Source organism: Scyliorhinus torazame, chromosome 13, assembly GCF_047496885.1.
Source record: "Scyliorhinus torazame isolate Kashiwa2021f chromosome 13, sScyTor2.1, whole genome shotgun sequence".
NCBI lineage: Eukaryota > Metazoa > Chordata > Chondrichthyes > Carcharhiniformes > Scyliorhinidae > Scyliorhinus > Scyliorhinus torazame.
Window position 1 is genome coordinate 215,639,280 of NC_092719.1, and position 18,001 is coordinate 215,657,280.

At 45.1% G+C, this 18,001-nt stretch overlaps 1 protein-coding gene across 3 annotated transcripts in view; it reads left to right on the top strand.

Moving 5' to 3' along the window:
- The window catches only part of eefsec (eukaryotic elongation factor, selenocysteine-tRNA-specific), a 509,605-nt gene that overhangs the window by 14,218 nt on the left and 477,386 nt on the right, over positions 1–18,001 (top strand). The gene's annotated exons all lie outside the window — the stretch shown is intronic.

Consider the following 18,001-nt stretch of genomic DNA (forward strand, 5'->3'; position numbering starts at 1 on the left):
GGATCCCTGCTGCACCTGTGTGTTAGCTTTCTGCGTTTCATGCACAAATCCCTCCAGTCACGTTGTGATGCAGATTTCTACAATTTTGTTTTTCTCCATTTAAACAATACTTGTTATTTTGTTCTCCCTTCCAAGATGACCAACTTACCTCTGTCTACTGCACGCTGTTTACACTGTTTGGCGTGTAAGTAGCCCCATGTTGTAGCTTCACCAGGTTGTCACCCCATTTTTCGGTATGCCTGGTGCTGCTCCTAGCATGCCCTCCTACACTCTTCATTGATCAAGGATTACTCCTCCAGTTTGATGGTAATGGTAGAGTGGAAAATTTGCCGGGTCATGAGGTTACGGATTCTAGTTGAGCACAATTCTGCTGCTGCTGATTGGCCACAGCGCCTCATGGATGCCTAGTTTTGAGTGGCTAGACCTGTTCGAAATCTATGCCATTTAGCATAGTGGTAGTGCCACACAACATGATAGAGAGTATAATCATTGTGAACGCAGGAAGAGGACCCAAAGAAAACAGGCCAACATGACATAGGAGCAGGAGGAGGCCATTCAGCCCTTCGAGCCTGCTCCGCCATTCATTATGATCATGGCTGATCATCCAACTCAATAGCCTAACCACGCTTTCCCCCCCATATCATAGAACATACAGAAGATGCAGAAGGAGGCCATTCGGCCCATCGAGTCTGCACCGACCCACTTAAGCCATCACTTCCACCCTAACGCCCTAACCCAATAACCCCTCCTAACCTTTTTGGACACCAAGGGCAATTTAGTATGGCCAATCCACCTAACCTGCACGTATTTGGACTGTGGGAGGAAACCGGAGCACCCGGAGGAAACCCACGCAGACATTGGGAGAACGTGCAGACTCCGCACATCCTTTAACCCCCTTCTCCCAAGTGCCAAATCTAACTACTTCTTTTCACAGTAACTTCATTGTAGTGTTAATGTAAGCCTACTTGTGGCAATAAAGAATATTATAATGAAACATGCAATGTTTTGGCCTCAACTACTTCCTGTGGTAACAAATTCCACAGGCCAGCCACTCTGGGTGAAGAAATTTCTCCTCATCTCTGACCTAAATGGTGTACCCCGTATCCTCAGACTGTGGCCCCTGGCTCTGGACACACTGACCATCGGGAACATCCTTCCTGCATCTATCCTGTCTCGTCCTGTTAGAGTTTTATAGGTTTCTTTGAGATCCCCCTCATTCTTCTGAACTCCAGCGAATACAATCCTCAGGGGTTCAATCTTTCCTCGTATGACAGTCCTGCCATCCCAGGAACCAGTGTGGTAAACCTCTGCACTCCCTCTAGAGCAAGAATATCCTTCCTCAGATAAGGAGACCAAAACTACACACAATATTCCAGGTGTGGCCTCACCAGGACCCTGAATAATTGCAGCAAGACATCCCTGCTCCTGTACTCTAATCCTCTCGCTATGAAGGCCAACGTACAATTTGCCGCCTTTACAGCCTGCTGCACCTGGAAGCTTATCTTCAGTGACTGGTGTACAAGGTCACCCATATCTCCTTGCTCATTCCCCTCTCCTAATTTATGGCCATTCAAATAATATTCTGCCTTCTCGTATTTGCGACCAAAGTGGATAACCTCGCATTTCTCCAAATTATACTGCATCTAACGTTCATTTATCCACTCACTCAACTTGTCCAAATCACACGAAAGGATCTCAGCAGCCTCCTAATTACTCACCCTCCCACACAACTTGGTATCATCTGCAAATTGGGAGATATTACGTTTTGTTCCCTCATCATTCAAAAACAGATTCTTCCCTGTTGTTCCCAGACTCCTGAATGACCCTTTTATGGACTGAACTGATCTCTCTACGCATCCTCTCTATTGTGTAGCACTGCACTCTGTATGCTTCACCCGATGTCTATGTATTTACATTGCGTATTTATCGTATGTCCCATGTTTTTCATGTATGGAGCAACCTGCCTGGACCCAACGTAGAGCAATACTTTTCATTATACCTTGGTACACGTGACAATCGCTGGGGTCCTAGCACCGATCCCTGCAGTACTCCACTAGTCGCTGCCTGCTAATTTGAAAATTCCTACTCATTGTTTCCTGTCCGCCAACCAGTTTCTATCCATTTCAATACACTATTCGTAATCCCGTTACCCCTAATCACGTGCACCTTCTCAGCCCGTTGTCTTTCGCTGCAGAAAACGTGGCAGATACTTCAATTTGTACTTCATGGGTCCATACACTCTGACACTTTTCAATGTTAAACTCCATTTGCCACAGTTTTTTTGCCACTCTTCTAATCTGACTATATCTAATTGCACCCATCTGCAAAATTAATATGTCTCCCAACTTGATTGCCTTGTGCTGGAGATTTCGTATATCAGGGGCACATTGTTAAACATAGAATATAGAAGTCAAGAGACAATGATCTCCAAACGGCATTTTGGAAATTAAGCTAAGATATTCCACATAAGGCGGTAATGCTGGCAGGGCAGTCCTGGTAGTTTCACTATTTGTAGGAGATCCCTAATGTGGAAATGTTTTCGGAAACTGATGTATGTTGGGCATTTGTTTTGAAGAATGACGCCACTGGCTCCTGGGACGAGTCACCATTCCCACAGTCTCTGCTCTTGGTCGAAGGAATCATTGCTAAATTTGAGCTCTGATGAGAAATGCTGTTTGAGGTTGGAGCAGAGTGCAGCAGACTTTACTTTCTAATAATACCAACTCCTTGTGGAAACAGAAAGAAAGCAGATGAAAGCTGTGGTTAATTCCAGAAAATGTCCTTTCCAACTCCCAAACCCTCTCCAGGACATCACAATATCCCATGACATATGGTGAAGTAAAGTTCATTGAATGATCCCCCCCCCCCCCTCCCCAAAAGCAGGGGATACCATGGGACTGGACTAGACCAGTTCATGGGGCCAAGGCCAGTTCTAAGGGAAGGATTTGAATGTGCCAATGAATGCCTAAGACAAATAACGTTTCATTACCCACAGCAGGTATCTTTCCTTTTTTTAAAAACGCATTTTATTCACACTTGTATCAAAGTAGGTTACAGCAAATAAACACCCCGGGAAACATTCTTCCCAACAATCAACTAAACAGTTTGGACAGATTTCTCTCCTCTTCCCCCCCCCCCCCCCTGAGACTGGCTAAGACTGCGAACACTCCCGCCTAGAATCTTCCCAATTTTTCACAACCCCAAAACGCATGCACGTGATTTGCTGGCCCCTGCTCACACCTCTCACACTCATCTGCTACCCCCTGAAAGAACCCACTCATTCTCGCCCGAGTCATATGCACCCTGTGCACCACCATAAACTGTATCTGGCTCATCCTTGCACTAGAGGAGGTCCCGTTTACCCTTCGCAGTGCCTCACTCCATACTCCCCAATTGATCTCCATTCCCAACTCCGCTTCCCATTTCTCCTTGATCTTCACCACCCGCTCGCCTCCCTGCTCCCAGCCACTTGTATATATCCCCAATTCTTCCCTCCCCTTCCACATCCGGAAGCAGCAGTCACTCCAGCAGGGTGTATCCCGGCAATCTAGGGAACCCCTTCCAGACCTTTTGTGCAAAGTCCCTAATCTGTAGATACCTGAACTCACTCCCCCTCGGCAGCTCTACCCTCTCCCTTAGATCCTCCAGACTGGCGAACCCTTCCTCCAAATACAGATCCCTCACCTTGACCAGCCTCACTTCCCTCCACCTCCTGTATACACTATCCATCTGCCCCCGGCTCAAACCCATGATTCTCGCACTGCGGCGTTAGCACCGACATCCCTTCCACCCTAAAATGCCTCCTCAGCTGATTCCATATCATCACCGTGGACTAACACCTGAATACCTACTCTGAGCCATTGGCAAAGCTGCCGTCACCATCGCCCTCAAACTAGACCCCTTACAAGATTCCTCCTCCATCCTAACCCACTCTACCCCTTCTCCTTCCCACCACCGCCGCACCTTGTCCCCATTCGCCGTCCAATAATAATGAAGCAAGTTTGGCAACGCCAACCCCTCCTGCTGCCTCTGCCTCTGTAGCAGGTCCTCCCCACCCTCGGCACCTTCCCCGCCCATACAAAGTCAGAGATGATTGTGTCCACTTTCCGAAAAAAAGGCCTTTGGTATAAAGATTGGCAGAGCCTGAAAGATAAACAAGAACCTCGGCAGAATATTCATTTTCACCACTTGGACCCTCCCCGCCAACGTTAAGTGCAGTGTATCCCACCTCTTAAGATCTTCCGTGGCCTCCTCCACCAGCTTCGTTAAGTTCCACTTATGGAGCCCCGTCCATTCCCTCACTACCTGAATCCCCAAGCACCCAAATCTATCCCTCACTACCGTAAATGGCATCCCCCCTAAATCCCCCCATTGTGCCAGCTCATTCACCGGAATACCTCGCTTTTCCCTACATTCAGCTGGTATCCCGAGAAACCTCCAAACCTCCCCAACAGGCCCATAACCCTTCCCATACTCTCCAACGGATCCGAAACATTCAGCAAGAGGTCATCGGCAAAGAGCGACACCCGATGCTCTCTCTGTCCCCTCATTATCCCCTGCCACTCTGCCGACCCCCTGAGAGCCATCGCCAATGGCTCTATGGCCAGCGCAAACAGCAGCGGCAACAGCGGGCACCCCTGCCTTGTACCCATGTGTAAGTCAAAGCTTCGTGAGCTCATATCATTCGTCCTCACCCTTACTCTTGGCGCCACATACAGCAACCACACCCATGCCACAAATCTCGACCCAAACCTTCCCAAAACTTCACCCAATCAAATGCTTTCTCCGCGTCCATGGACACCACCACCTCCGGTACCAGAGCTCTCGACGGATTCATCGCCACATTCAACAGCCGTCTTATATTACTCGTGTGCTGCCTGCCCTTCACGAAGCCTGTTTGATCTTCGGCAACCACCCCCGGGACACAATCCTCCACCCTCCCCTACAACAACTTAGTCAATACTTTCACATCCGTGTTCAATAGTGATATGAGTCTATACGACCCACATTCCACCGGATCCTTCCCTTTTTTGGGGATTAGTGTGATTACTGCCTGCTTCATCGTCTCCGGCAACTCCCCCTTCTCCAGTGCTTCATTAAACGCCCCCAACAGATGTGGTGCCAGGTCCGCCGCAAATTCCTTATAAAATTCTGCCGGGTACCCATCCGGCCCAGGGGCCTTCCCCGACTTCATACCCCTGATACTATCCAGCACCTCCCTCAACCCCAGGGGCTCCTCCAACGCCTGCCTCTTTGCTTCCCCACCTGGGGAATTTCCAGCTCGTCCAGAAACAGCCCCATGTCCCCCTCCTCTCCTCCTGGGTCTGCCTCATAAAGTCCCTGGTAATACTCTAAATGCCTCATTTACCTCCCCTGGCTCTGACACCACATCGGTATCTTTCCTTTGCTGAACACCAACTTACCCAAAATAAAGTAAGTGTGGTTATTCTGTGGTTCTGCAGTTTTTACTAAAGCTATTTCTGCCCAAATCTTTTGTTCTATCTAATAACACTATAATTTTCCCTGCTTCACAATTCCCTTTTGCATTATCGAGGGGCTGAGCAGGGTGACCTCTCGCAGCATTCTGACACTGGTGATGCTGACTTCTCGCAGCATTCTGACATTGGTGATGCTGAGTGGGCAATTCATCGATCTTGAAGATTCTATTGCACCATTTTGAAGAGGGTGGCACGGTAGTGCAGCACTTGGCACTGTTGCTTCACAGCGCCAGGGTCCCAGGTTCGATTCCCAGCTTGGGTCACTGTCTGTGCGCAGTCTGCACGTTCTCCCCGTGTCTGCGTGGGTTTCCTCCGGGTGCTTCCATTTCCTCCCACCAGTCTTGAAAGACGTGCTTGTTCGGTGAAGTGGACATTCTGAATTCTCCCTCTGTGTACCCGAACAGGCGCTGGAGTGTGGCGACTAGGGGCTTTTCACAGTAACTTCATTGCAGCGTTAATGTAAGCCTACTTGTGACAATAAAAATTATTCAAAAGGAAGAGGTTGTCCGGGCTATCACTAATTTTCTTAATCAAAGTTACCAAAAATTAATAACCTGAATTTTAAAAAATGTCATTATTAAACAGATTTTGATCTGCAAGAGGGTTATAGGGGCTGGCAGGAAAGTGGAGTTAAGGTCACAATCGAATCAGCCATGATCTTATTGAATGGTGGAGCAGGCAGGAGGAGATGAATTTCTTCCTCCTCTTTTCTTATGTTATCCTATTGCTATTTGTGAGACCTTAAAGTCTGGAAATTGGCTGATGGCTTTGATTATGTGATGAGAATGATTACTATTCAAATGAACTTCCTTAGCTTCAAAGCAATTTGAGATGCTCTGACGATTGGAGAACTTTATAACTGAGTAATAAGTCTTACAACATCAGGTTAAAGTCCAACAGGTTTGTATGGAATCACTAACTTTTGGAGCGCAGCTCCTTCCTCAGCTACACTCCAAAAGCTAGTTTCGGAGCGCAGCTCCTTCCTCAGCTACACTCTGAAAGCTAGTGATTCGAAACAAACCTGTTGGTCTTTAACCTGGTATTGTAAGACTTCTTACTGTGCTCACCCCAGTCCAACGCCGGCATCTCCACATCATTTAGAACTGGGACCTATTTCAGTGTTTGAAAATGAAGTTCTTGCTACCTTGTTTGAACACATCTAATAACATTCCGCAAAGCATTCAACAGAATTCTATTTTAGTGCAAATGCACTGTCTCCAGCAATGTTCCAATCTGTATTTAAAAGTCAAAACTATGGGGAATTAATGGTTGTGGGGCAGTTAGTTGGTGCAGCTTGTGAGTTGACCTGGATTCTCTGCATGGGTTTACTCATTTTCTGTTGTACACCAGATGGCAGTAGTTGTTAGGAGATAGTCAAATCTGCAGTACTGGGGCAAATAGTCCAGTGATAGTCCCTATTGTGCTCATGTATTGTACACAGAGGTTACTCCCTTTAGACTATTATCTTTGGAAGGGATACAAAAAAATATATAAATGGGAAGTCTGCTTTAGAAATGAAAAAGTTTAAATGGCTTCCATTCGTAGGAGAATGGCACATATTAATCATTAATTAAAGACTTTTGTTTGCTGGCTGGAATGTTTATTTTCTCTCTACTCTTGGTTCCTATGAACCTCCATACCGTACCTGCCTGCCTGTGCTGCTTGTATGAAACTAGGCAATGAATGTTGACGGGGTTGTTCAACAATGGTGGGCATCATAACCCTGCATGATTTGTGTCCTCACCCAATAGTTTGACTGTCTCGACAACAACTTGCATTTGGGTAGCGCCTCTAATGTTGCCGAGGCATTTCACAGGGATGCAAGCTTACAAAACTAATTGACACCAAGTTGAAGAAGAAGACAGGTGCCTGAACGCTTGCTCAAAGAGAGAGGTTTTAAGGAGGAAGGAAATGCAAAAACGTTTAGGGAGGAAATTCCAAAATTTAAGGCCCAGTCAATGATGGGGGAAGGAAGTGGCAGATGGTCAAGGGGCCGGAGTGGGAGGAGAACAGGGATCTCAAAGAGTTGTAGGACTGGAGGAGGTTAAACAGGTGAGGCAATTGAGGGATTTAAACACTTGTGCACGCATGCATTGTATGAATCATTTCTGCACAGGAGTAAGAATCTCGCTGACTTTTATCCTCTTCCTAGCTCAAGAGTGCTGAGTTTAATTGTACGGCCTCTTCTGCCAGGTCGGCTGAAATCAACTAACTGAGGGCAGGCTGTGAATTGACTCCAGGACATTCCAGATCTGCATGGCTCTGTGCCACACCAAAGACTTATCTGCTAAGCCATCAGGAACTGGCTGCAATCTTCCTCGAGGCTGAATACTTTAAAGATGGAGTCTTGGAGTTTGCCTACCTTTGTGCGTCATCCATGGGTAGGACGGCGGCCTGCGTCCAAAACGTCATCAATGTAACTCTGGAACCAGCCGCTGTGAGAGGAATCGCAGGTTGACACTGTTTCTGATTCTCATTCCTTCCCTGTGGGGAAGATTCTGGCATCTGCTAAGTGCATGTCTATAGGAAGCTGAGTTGGGCAGTGCTTTTAAATATATTGCTGCTGCCATTTGTTAAAGTATGAGCAATACTTTACGGATTATCATTGGGGAACGCAGGAAGAAATGTTGCAGAAGGGTTTACTTTTAAGCATTTAAATGTTCATATATTATTAGAAAAAAAATCAGACAGCCTTACAGTGTGAAGGGAGCCTACTGTAATTAAACCTGTAAAAGAACAGCTGATTCTAATGAAAGCAGGCTGTAGGATCTTCCGACACACTTCCTCTTATTTCCTGCTGGATTTTTTCCCCCCCTCTGGTTGTTTCCTATTTATTTAATATTTTCCTTTATGTGTCTTACAATTTCCCTGAATGTGCATTTTATGTTTTGTTTTTACAGCGGTCTTCATTTGTCTACTCCTTTCTCTGGTCCCTTTTGTTAGATTTAAAAGAATGCCCCTCCCCCACAAACTCTTGACTTTCTTTGCCTGTGTTATTTTGCCTCGACCGTTTCATCTATTTTCTGTTTTATGCTAACGAGTAACACAGATGGGAGACAGACTAAAGTGAGCAGTTCAGGAAAGATCTTTCAGAAAGTCAGCAACAGATTGCTGCAGGCTGATGGTGTGTCCTTAGTGTCCCATGTCTTGTGGGTGAATCTTTCTTGTGGATGAATCTTAACAGACAGCTGTTCAGAATAAACAGCTCCAAGACCAGCAGGATTCTGTTTTCATCCTTTCAATCATAGAAAAGTGCAAGAGGGAGAAGCAGAGAGCGGGAGAAGGATAGAAGCAGCAAGTGAAGATGGGCAGAAATCTAATATGGCAGGAAGAGCTGGGAGATGGTGTAGGGGTAATGTCACTGGACCGGTAAGCCAGAAACCCCAGCCAATGCTCTGGGAACATGGGTTTAAATCCCACCACAGAGGCAGGTGGAGTTTGAATTCAGTTAATAGAATCATAGAATTTACAGTGCAGAGGAGGCCATTCGGCCCATTGAATCTACACCGGCCCCTGAAAGAGCACCCTACTTAAGCCCACACCTCCACCCTATCCTTGTAACCCAGCAACCCCACCTAACTTTTTGGACACCAAGGGGCAATTTAGCATGGCCAATCCTAACCCGCATATCTTGGTACTGTGGGAGGAAACCGGAGCACCCGGAGGAAACCCACGCAGACACGGGGAGTACGTGCAGACTCTGCACAGACAGTGACCCAGCAGGGAATCAAATCTGTGTCCCTGCCGCTGTGAAGCAACAATGCTAACCACTGTGCTACCGTGCCGAATCTGGATATTGGGCAGCACAGTAGCACTGGTTAGCACTGTTGCTTCACAGCACCATGTCCTAGGTACGATTCCTGGCTTGGGTCAGTCTGTGCGGAGTCTGCACGTTCTCCCTGTGTTTGCGTGGGTTTCCTCCGGGTGCTCCGGTTTCCTCCTACAAGTCCCGAAAGACGTGTTTGTTAGGTAATTTGGACATTCTGAATTCTCCCTACCCGAACAGGTGCCGGAATGTGGCGACTAGGGGCTTTTCACAGTAATTTCATTGCAGTGTTAATGTAAGCCTACTTGTGACAATAAAGATTATTATAAAGATTATTCTAAAACTAGTCTCCGTAATGGTGACTATGAAACTGCTATCGATTGTTGTAAAAACCCATCTGGTTCACTCACGTTCTTTAGGTACGGAAACCTGCCGTCCTTAGCCGGTCTAGCTGACCATAATGTGGTTCACTCTTCGCTGCCTTTTGAAATGGCCGAGCAAAGGGCGGCACTTGGCACAGTGGTTAGCACTGCAGCCTACCGCGCCGAGGACCCGGGTTCAAATCCCAGCCCTGGGTCATTGTCCGTGTGGAGTTTGCAAATTCTCCCTGTCTCTGCGTGGGTTTCACATTCACAACTCAAAGGTGTGTTCGTTAGGTGGATTGGCCACGCTAAATTGCCCCTTCATTTAAAAAAAAAGTTTGAAAAAAGAGAAATGGCGAGCACGCCATTCAGTTCAGGGGCAATTGGGGATGGGCAACAACGCTGGCCTTGCCAGGAATGCCCACATCCAATCAAAAAAACAAAACGCGAGGCTATAAATTAGAAACAAAGATGGGGGAGGCCAATCAAGGCCAATCAAGGGAAAGATGCTCTGAAAGAAAACAATCACATGCATCCTGCTCCTCTTCTAATATGTTGTTAGCATTTTACACAAGTTACAAGTACTTTTTTCTTCTCCTTCCCTGCTTTCTCTTTCTGGCTCCCTGACTCTGCTACAGCTGCACCACGTGTTAGCGACCGACCAACATCTCAGCCAAGAGGTCTTTGATCTTATGTGAGTGTCGAAGTGACTCTCAGAGGCCTATTCAATATTCGACAGTTGAACCCGATCCCATTCTGTACCGAAATCTGTACACTTTCATCATGGATCTCTGGGAAACTTTTGTTAGTCGGTTGTTTTGCTTCGGGGTACTGGAACCTATTCTAATGCTTCTACCAGCTGCCCGGTAAGATTGGTTAACTTGGTGAAGACTAAGAGTCTGAAAACTGTTCTTCCAGATCTGACTCATAAGCAGCAATTGCTTTTACCCATGAAGTTATCAGAGGGGCTTCATGCCTTGAGCATTGTTCAGTGTTACAGAACTGTTTTGAGAAATGAGGGCTCTTATTATTTCTTGTCATTCTACAGTATCCATTCACAATTAGTGCACCACTGAACAATTAGCCCAGGCAACTGGGATCTGCACAACTGTCTTAACGCAGAAAGTGCAGTGTACCTAAATGAGGAGATTTCATCTCCAGAGAGACACTATGTGAAGGCCATTGTGATGAGAGGGGGTATCTGTCAACAGCAGCCTGCCCTTTTCAACACATTCATCTTGAGAGTTGACAACTGACAACTTTTCCTAGTTTGGTTGGAGGGCATGCGCAACCGTCTGTGACTGGGCCATATTTCAGATCATCCTGATCAAGGCTACCCAAGAAGGCAGTACTTGTTGCTGGACGCTGGATGTGGAGTGGCTTTAAGAGGAGAGGAGAAGGGAAAAAGATGTCGATAAAGCTGTTTTTTAAACACAAAATGCATAAGTGGTCTTTGGCTTTATAAACAAAGACTTGGACTCCAAAAGCAAGAAGGGTATGCGTAATCTTTATAAATCACTTTTGGTGTCCCACTCTGGGCCCCACACTTAAGGAAGGATGTCAAAGTCTTGGAGAGGTTACAGAGAAGATTTGTCACACGAATTCTACAAGGATGAGGGACTTCAGCTATGCAGAGAGATTGTAGTAACTGAAATCATTCTCCTTACAGCAGAGAAGGTTAAGGGGCACTTTAAAGGAGCTTAAATTGGAGGGTTTTGAAAAGTGCAGAGAGAACAACTGCTTCCACTGGTAACCAGAGGACACAGATTTAAAGAACCAGAGGAGAGATGTCAAGTTTTTTTTTTACACTGTGAATTATGTGATCTGAAATGCACTGCCTCAAATACTGAAGGAAGCAGAATTTCTTGATGCAATGTGGCATTGATCTGCCTCGGGACACTGCATGCGCCTGATGTGTATGTCTCTTCAGGATTGGACATAGTTTGTTGTGGCTGTAGAGGCCGTTTTGTAAGTGGCAGTCCGTTCTGCAGCTGGCACAGATGAATAGTGTTGGCCTGTGGTCAAATAATGTTTTTCTGCAATCTGGCCACTATTTATGTTTCTGCTTTTTCCCTGCCTTTTCTGTCTGCTTGACAGCAGATACTCTGGTTAGCAGCAAGAACTTCCCATGCATTGACTCCGATTTCGGTCAACTTGATGTCTTGCTTGAAGAGGTCTTGTATTGCAGGCGTAGGCAACTATTGGTCACATGCCAATAGCAACCTCGCCATAAAACCCCTCTTCGGGGTGCAGCTGTCATCCATTCAATGCCATTGGAGACGTTGCAGGTTCAAGAGAGCAAACCTGCCGGGGTTTCCTGCATGATGATGTTCTTACATAATCAGGTCCTCTGTCTTCCCAGGTGATGCCCAATATTCATCTGAGGCAGCGGGGGTGGAAGCTCAGCTGCTTTTCTTGGCTTGTTACTGTCGCCTGTGCTTCCCGACTGTGGAGGAGGAGGATGACAATACGAGCCTGGTCCACATGGAGCTTTGTATTTTTGATCAGTCTGCCTGTGGGTCCACCCTCGACCTCTCAACTTTGACATGACAGCTGCGGCCTTGGCAATCCCGATGCTGATGTTGGCATCCAGCGACAGATTGCTGGTAATTGTTGATCCAAGGTTTGTGAAGCTGTTGACGACCTCGTGAGTGAGGTTCTCGATGTTGATTGAAGGTGGAGTCTCCTTGTCCTGGCGCATAATTGTCAGTCCAAACTCCTTCCCGTACCAGCCTCCCCAAACAGGCGCCGGAATGTGGCGACTCGGGGCTTTTCACAGTAACTTCATTGAAGCCTACTTGTGACAATAAGTGATTTTCATTTCATTTCATTGCTAGTCTGGGAGAGCCGACCCACAAGTTGCTATCAGTGAATGTCAGTGTGGGATAGCAGCGCGGGGTCTTCTGCAAACTGCTCTTTTGGAAACTGTCAAAAAATGAATATGTTTATATTATATTGCTCTGCACTCCATTTATAAATTTCTCATTAAATCACAGGTCTTTTCGCCACCTAATAATAATCGCTTATTGTCACAAGTAGGCTTCAGTGAGGTAATTGTGAAAAGCCCCTAGTTGCCACATTCCGGCGCCTGTTCGGGGAGGCTGGTACGGGAATTGAACCCGCGCTGCTGCCTTGTTCTGCATTACAAGCCAGCTATTTAGCCCATTGTGCTAAACTGTCCCCTCGTGAACCTCTGACCTCACTGATTTCTAAATGTAACATTTACTAAATGGATATTGCAGCATTACTGTGCGAGATCCTGTAACAAACTAGAAATTCCTGCATGGTGACATTGTGCATCCTCGACAAGAAACGCGGCAGCAACTTGCTAATCCATCTTCCACAACACCTGCCAAAGCCCACAATCTCCACCATCTAGAAAGACAAGCAGCAGACATATGGGAACACCACCACCTGCAATCCCATCCAAGCCCCACACCATCCTGACTTGGAAATATATCGCTGTTTCTCCTGTTGCTGGGTCAAAATTCTGAGACTCTTTCAAAGCACTGTGGGTGTACCTATACCAGATGAACTGTTGTTGTTCAGAAAGGCAGCTCACCACCACACCCTCTGAAGGACAAATTGGCGAGGCCATTCCTATGATGCCTCCCCTGCCCCTGAATGAATGAAAAAAGACCAAGAATATAGAAACAGGAGTGGCTCTTGAATTCCACCATGGCAAATCTAAACCTCAATACCATTTAACTGTCTTTTCTCTATCTCTGTGGTATTGGAGCATACAAAACTGGTTTATCCATCCATTATCAAATCTTGTTGGACCATGTCAAATACAGTTTTGCTTTCCCTCATTAACTAAACCCAGCCTTTGTGTTCCAGCGTCACCCTGGAATAAACAGTAACCCATATTCATGGACCAGTTCCTTCCTCAAACCCCTCTCCCTCCATCTTTACCTCTAATCACAAACAACAATATGAAGAGCTCATGGATTTCTTTGTGACCATCTGAGATTATCCTACAGCTGCTGTTGGGATTCTGGAGCGGACCCTGCCCCAATTTACGTTAGGATACCGGATGAGAAGCCCCAATTTTCCAATTCGCGAGGAAAGGATACTTCTTGAGGATACTTCACTCCAGGAGTGATGGCTCTGACCAATAGGTATCTTTTATGTTAAAACAAACTTCAATTTAAACACAGAATTAACCACATTAACACCTGGGGAATAGCTTTACAATGATCAGTTCAACAGTTCTTAAGCAAAGGAAAAACTTGAACTTACTGCCTACAACTGCCATTAATTCTAATTAAGCAACTCAACACAGTTCAAATGTGACTTGTAATTAAATTTAACAAAACAGATTACTTGTTTATCTGTACAGACCTTTGGAGAGAGAGAGACCCTTTTCAGGAACAACCTGAAAATCCTTCACTCTTGCTCAACCTAACAGCATTTGGCAAAACTTGAAACTCCTCCGATTAATTGCATCATCTGTATCCCATTAAGATTGCCCATCAACTACTTAGCTAGGTCTAAATACAATCCCTCATAAATGATCTACTCCAGGGAATCTCCAGCAACCAAAACAATATCCCTTAAGCCGTCTCTCTGTAAACAAGTATATGGTTAAAATCAGTCATTGCCTCACCTTTTACGACTCCTTAATTACAGCTTTAGTAGACACACTGCCTGTATGTATTTTAAACCAGGGTTTTTAATAACATTCCTGCGACCGACTATAATATATAACAACATCTACATTTGTCACACTGTCTCTTCTACTTGGCTTCTGGGTATCTGTTATCCTATATCTAAACCACCCGTCAAAAGGGTGGGGAACAAAACAGCCTTTTGAAGGGGCTTTGGTTACTCTTCTGGATAAGACCCCATTGCAGAGGTGGTTGAGGAACCTTAAGACTGTCGGGAAAATCAAACCACAGCATTTCTCCAGTTGTTGCTCAGACTGAAATGGAGTCTACAATGTGAAGACTTGCAATGTATTATTGTAGGGAGAAAAAATGTCCTGATATGTCATCTTGATGGAGTGGTGTAAAATAAAGATCCCATCTGGCCAAGTGAATATTAAAAATCACACGCCACTATTTGAAGAGGAGCAGAGTGTTCCCCAGACACACATGACCAATATCCCTTCTGTCACTTAAAACATAAAAAACAAACATTTCAATTGCTCATTTGTGTCTGCTGTTTGCAGCATGTTGTTAAGACAGAATACCTGTTTCATTTATCTACATTTATCTACATAATAGTCACTGCATTGCAGAAATAATTAATGGTGCAAAGTGCTTTGAAATGTTTTGAGGAAATGATCAAGGAAATGCGCATACCTTTTTTAAAAAAATCCACCTGTCCCTTGAAATCGCTACTTAATACTTTTTCATTTCTGCGACAATGATCTGTGGATTTAGAAATTCTAGGTGATATTTTTGTTGCTCTAGGAACTTACTGCATTGTAAACTCAGTACTTACAAAATGCTTTATATGAAATATTACCCAAAATGGGTAACAGGCAATCTCAGCAGTGCAGGCAAAACATAACTGCTCTACTTGTCGTATTTTCTAAAGCTTTGAAAATGTGTGGTGAACTGTTGGATTAATGTTGTGTGACTGGTGTGTTAACAACATTGAATGCTCCACCATTCAAACAGATTATGGCGGATCTGTATCTTGACTCCATCAGTCCACCTTGGCACTGCAATGCTTGGTATTCTTAACTCATAAAAGTGATTCTTATTTTTCCTTTCCTCAAAAAGTCAAACAATTCTTTGGAAATATATTTTACAAACTCTCTTGGCTTGTGAGATTGATGTAGATTTTTAATTGTTCTCAGGAAGTGGACGGTGCTGGCAAGGTCATATTTATTACCAGTTCTTAGTTGCTCCTTGAGTAGCGATTGTTTGTAATACTGAATGACAATAAAAATCAACCCCATCATGTAGACTGGAAGCATGAGTAACTCAGACTGGGTAAGGTGTGGCACGTTTCCTTTTCTGAAGGACATCAGTGCACCAGTTGGGCCTTTGTGACGATAAATTGGCAGCTTTCGCAGGGTGAGCTGGTTGTCAGACTGGGCGAGTAATCCAGAGGTCATGGATTCAGTTATGTCATAGCAACATGTGGAATTGGATTCGATGATTCTGGAAATTTTGTGAGCTTGTATCATTAAACCAAGATGTAAAGTCTCGGAACGTCGGATTTAGGAGCATGAGTAGGCCATTTGGCTTTTACCTTTGATGAGATCATTGCTGATCTGGTTGTGGTCTCAACTCCACTTTTGTGTTTGCCCCTCTCCCCACACCTCTTGGCTCGCTTGTCTGTCAAAATTTTGTCGACCTCAACTTGAATAAATTCACCGACCCAGCCTCTACTGGTTTCTAGGCAAGAGAATACCATGTGGGCGGCATGGTAGCACAATGGTTAGCACTGTTGCTTCACCGCTCCAGGGTCCCGGGTTCGATTCCCGGCTTGGGTCACTGTCTGTGCGGAGTCTGCACGTTCACCCCGTGTCTGCGTGGGTTTCCTCCGGGTGCTCTGGTTTCCTCCCACGAGTCCCGAAAGACGTGCTGTTAGGTGAATTGGACATTCTGAATTCTCCCTCTGTGAACCCGAACAGGCGCCGTGGTGTAGCGACTAGGGAATTTTCACAGTAACTTCATTGCAGTGTTAATGTAAGCTTACTTGTGACAATAATAAAGATTATTATTATATAGGCCCAACCTGTTCAACCTTTCTTCAGAAGATAAAGCCCTTCATCCCAGAAATGATTCGAGTGAACCTTCTTTGAACTGCTTCTAACACAATAATATCCTTTTTCAAATAAGGAGACCAAAACTGTATACAGTACTCCAGATGTGGTCTGTACAACTGCAGTAAAATGTCCCTATCTTTGTATTCCATTCCCTTCACACCAGCATTTTGCATTCGCCTTTTTAATCACTTACCAGACCTGCATACTAATATTTTGTGATTCATCCACCAGGATGCCCAGATCCCAAATTCTGCAATCGTTCTCTAAATAGAATACTGCTTTTCTGTTCAAGTGGACAGGTTCGCATTTTCCGCCATGATACTCCATCTGCTTCATTTTTGCTCACTCATGTAACATATCTGCATTCCTTTGCAGACTCCCTACTTCCACTTGACCACTTACTTTCCCGTCAATCTTGGTGTCATCAGCAAATTTATCTACCAAGCCTTTGGTCGTTTAATCCAAATCATTGGTATAGATTGTAAATAGTTAAGGCTGCAGCACTGATCCATGTGTCACCCCACTAGTTATTGATGTGTTGGGTATGCTGGGTCTGCGAGGTGAGAGCGACAGGCTACCAACACTTGTAGAAGTACAACTCTATTTTATTTAGCTATGAGCTGTTAAACATACTTGCACTGTGGGTTGACACTATGTTAGGTTGACTGGAGACCTGAGGCTAGCCTGACCAGACTATACTGCAAGCACATGGTAGATGTTCGTGTTACTGATCACGGGCTCTGGCTGTCTCAGAGGCTGCATCCCGAATGAGCGGGAAAACTAGTGCCCTCTGGCTACACAGTGGCCGTGTCCTGTCTGGTGATTGGCTGCTGTGTTCTGTGTGTTGATTGGTCTTTCAGTCAGTGTATGTCTCTGCACCATCATATACTTGTATGTATATTAGGACAGTTACAGCTTCCCAACCCGCAAAAATAATCACTTTACTCTGCTTCCTATTGCTTACCTATCCTTTATCCATGCTGTTCTGAAGCCCAGGGTGAGTGCTCGGTCAATTCTAGCCCCACTTGACCTGGAGTCACAACACAATTGAAATGAACAAATAATTATTGGAAAAATACCCAAAGTCTTTGGCTCAGGGTTGCCCAATAATTACCATCATCAGATTTGTAAATTTAAATACAACAAATTTTTATTAATAACGAGAGCTAGAATTAAATATGCAGCAAATACAACTGGTTAACCATTACCTAATTCCTAACCTCCTCCCCCTTTAACTCGCCCGCATCCTCTGTACACACACACACACACACACGCACAAGACAGACAAACAAACACAGAGGGAAAAAGAGGGATGTAAAAATAATGATGAAATTAGAAGAATAAGAATCTTTGTTTCAGATGGTTGTCTTCTAGCACATCTTCCTTCAGTCCAGGCTTTCAGTTTGAGGTTTTTGCTTTTGGTTTATAATGCCTTTCACTGTAGATTCATCCAAGTTCTCTGTAGGTTCAGAAATACAGCAGCTATGCAGTTTCTCTGGAGAAAGAGAGAGAGACTCACAGCTTCTTTTGAGAATCCACAACTTCACCGTCCTTTCCTCGGTTCTCTATAAACCATCCCACGTGGGTAGAACCCAACAGAATACAGCCTTTTGTTAATTCATTGGCCACCAGGCTACATATCTAACCA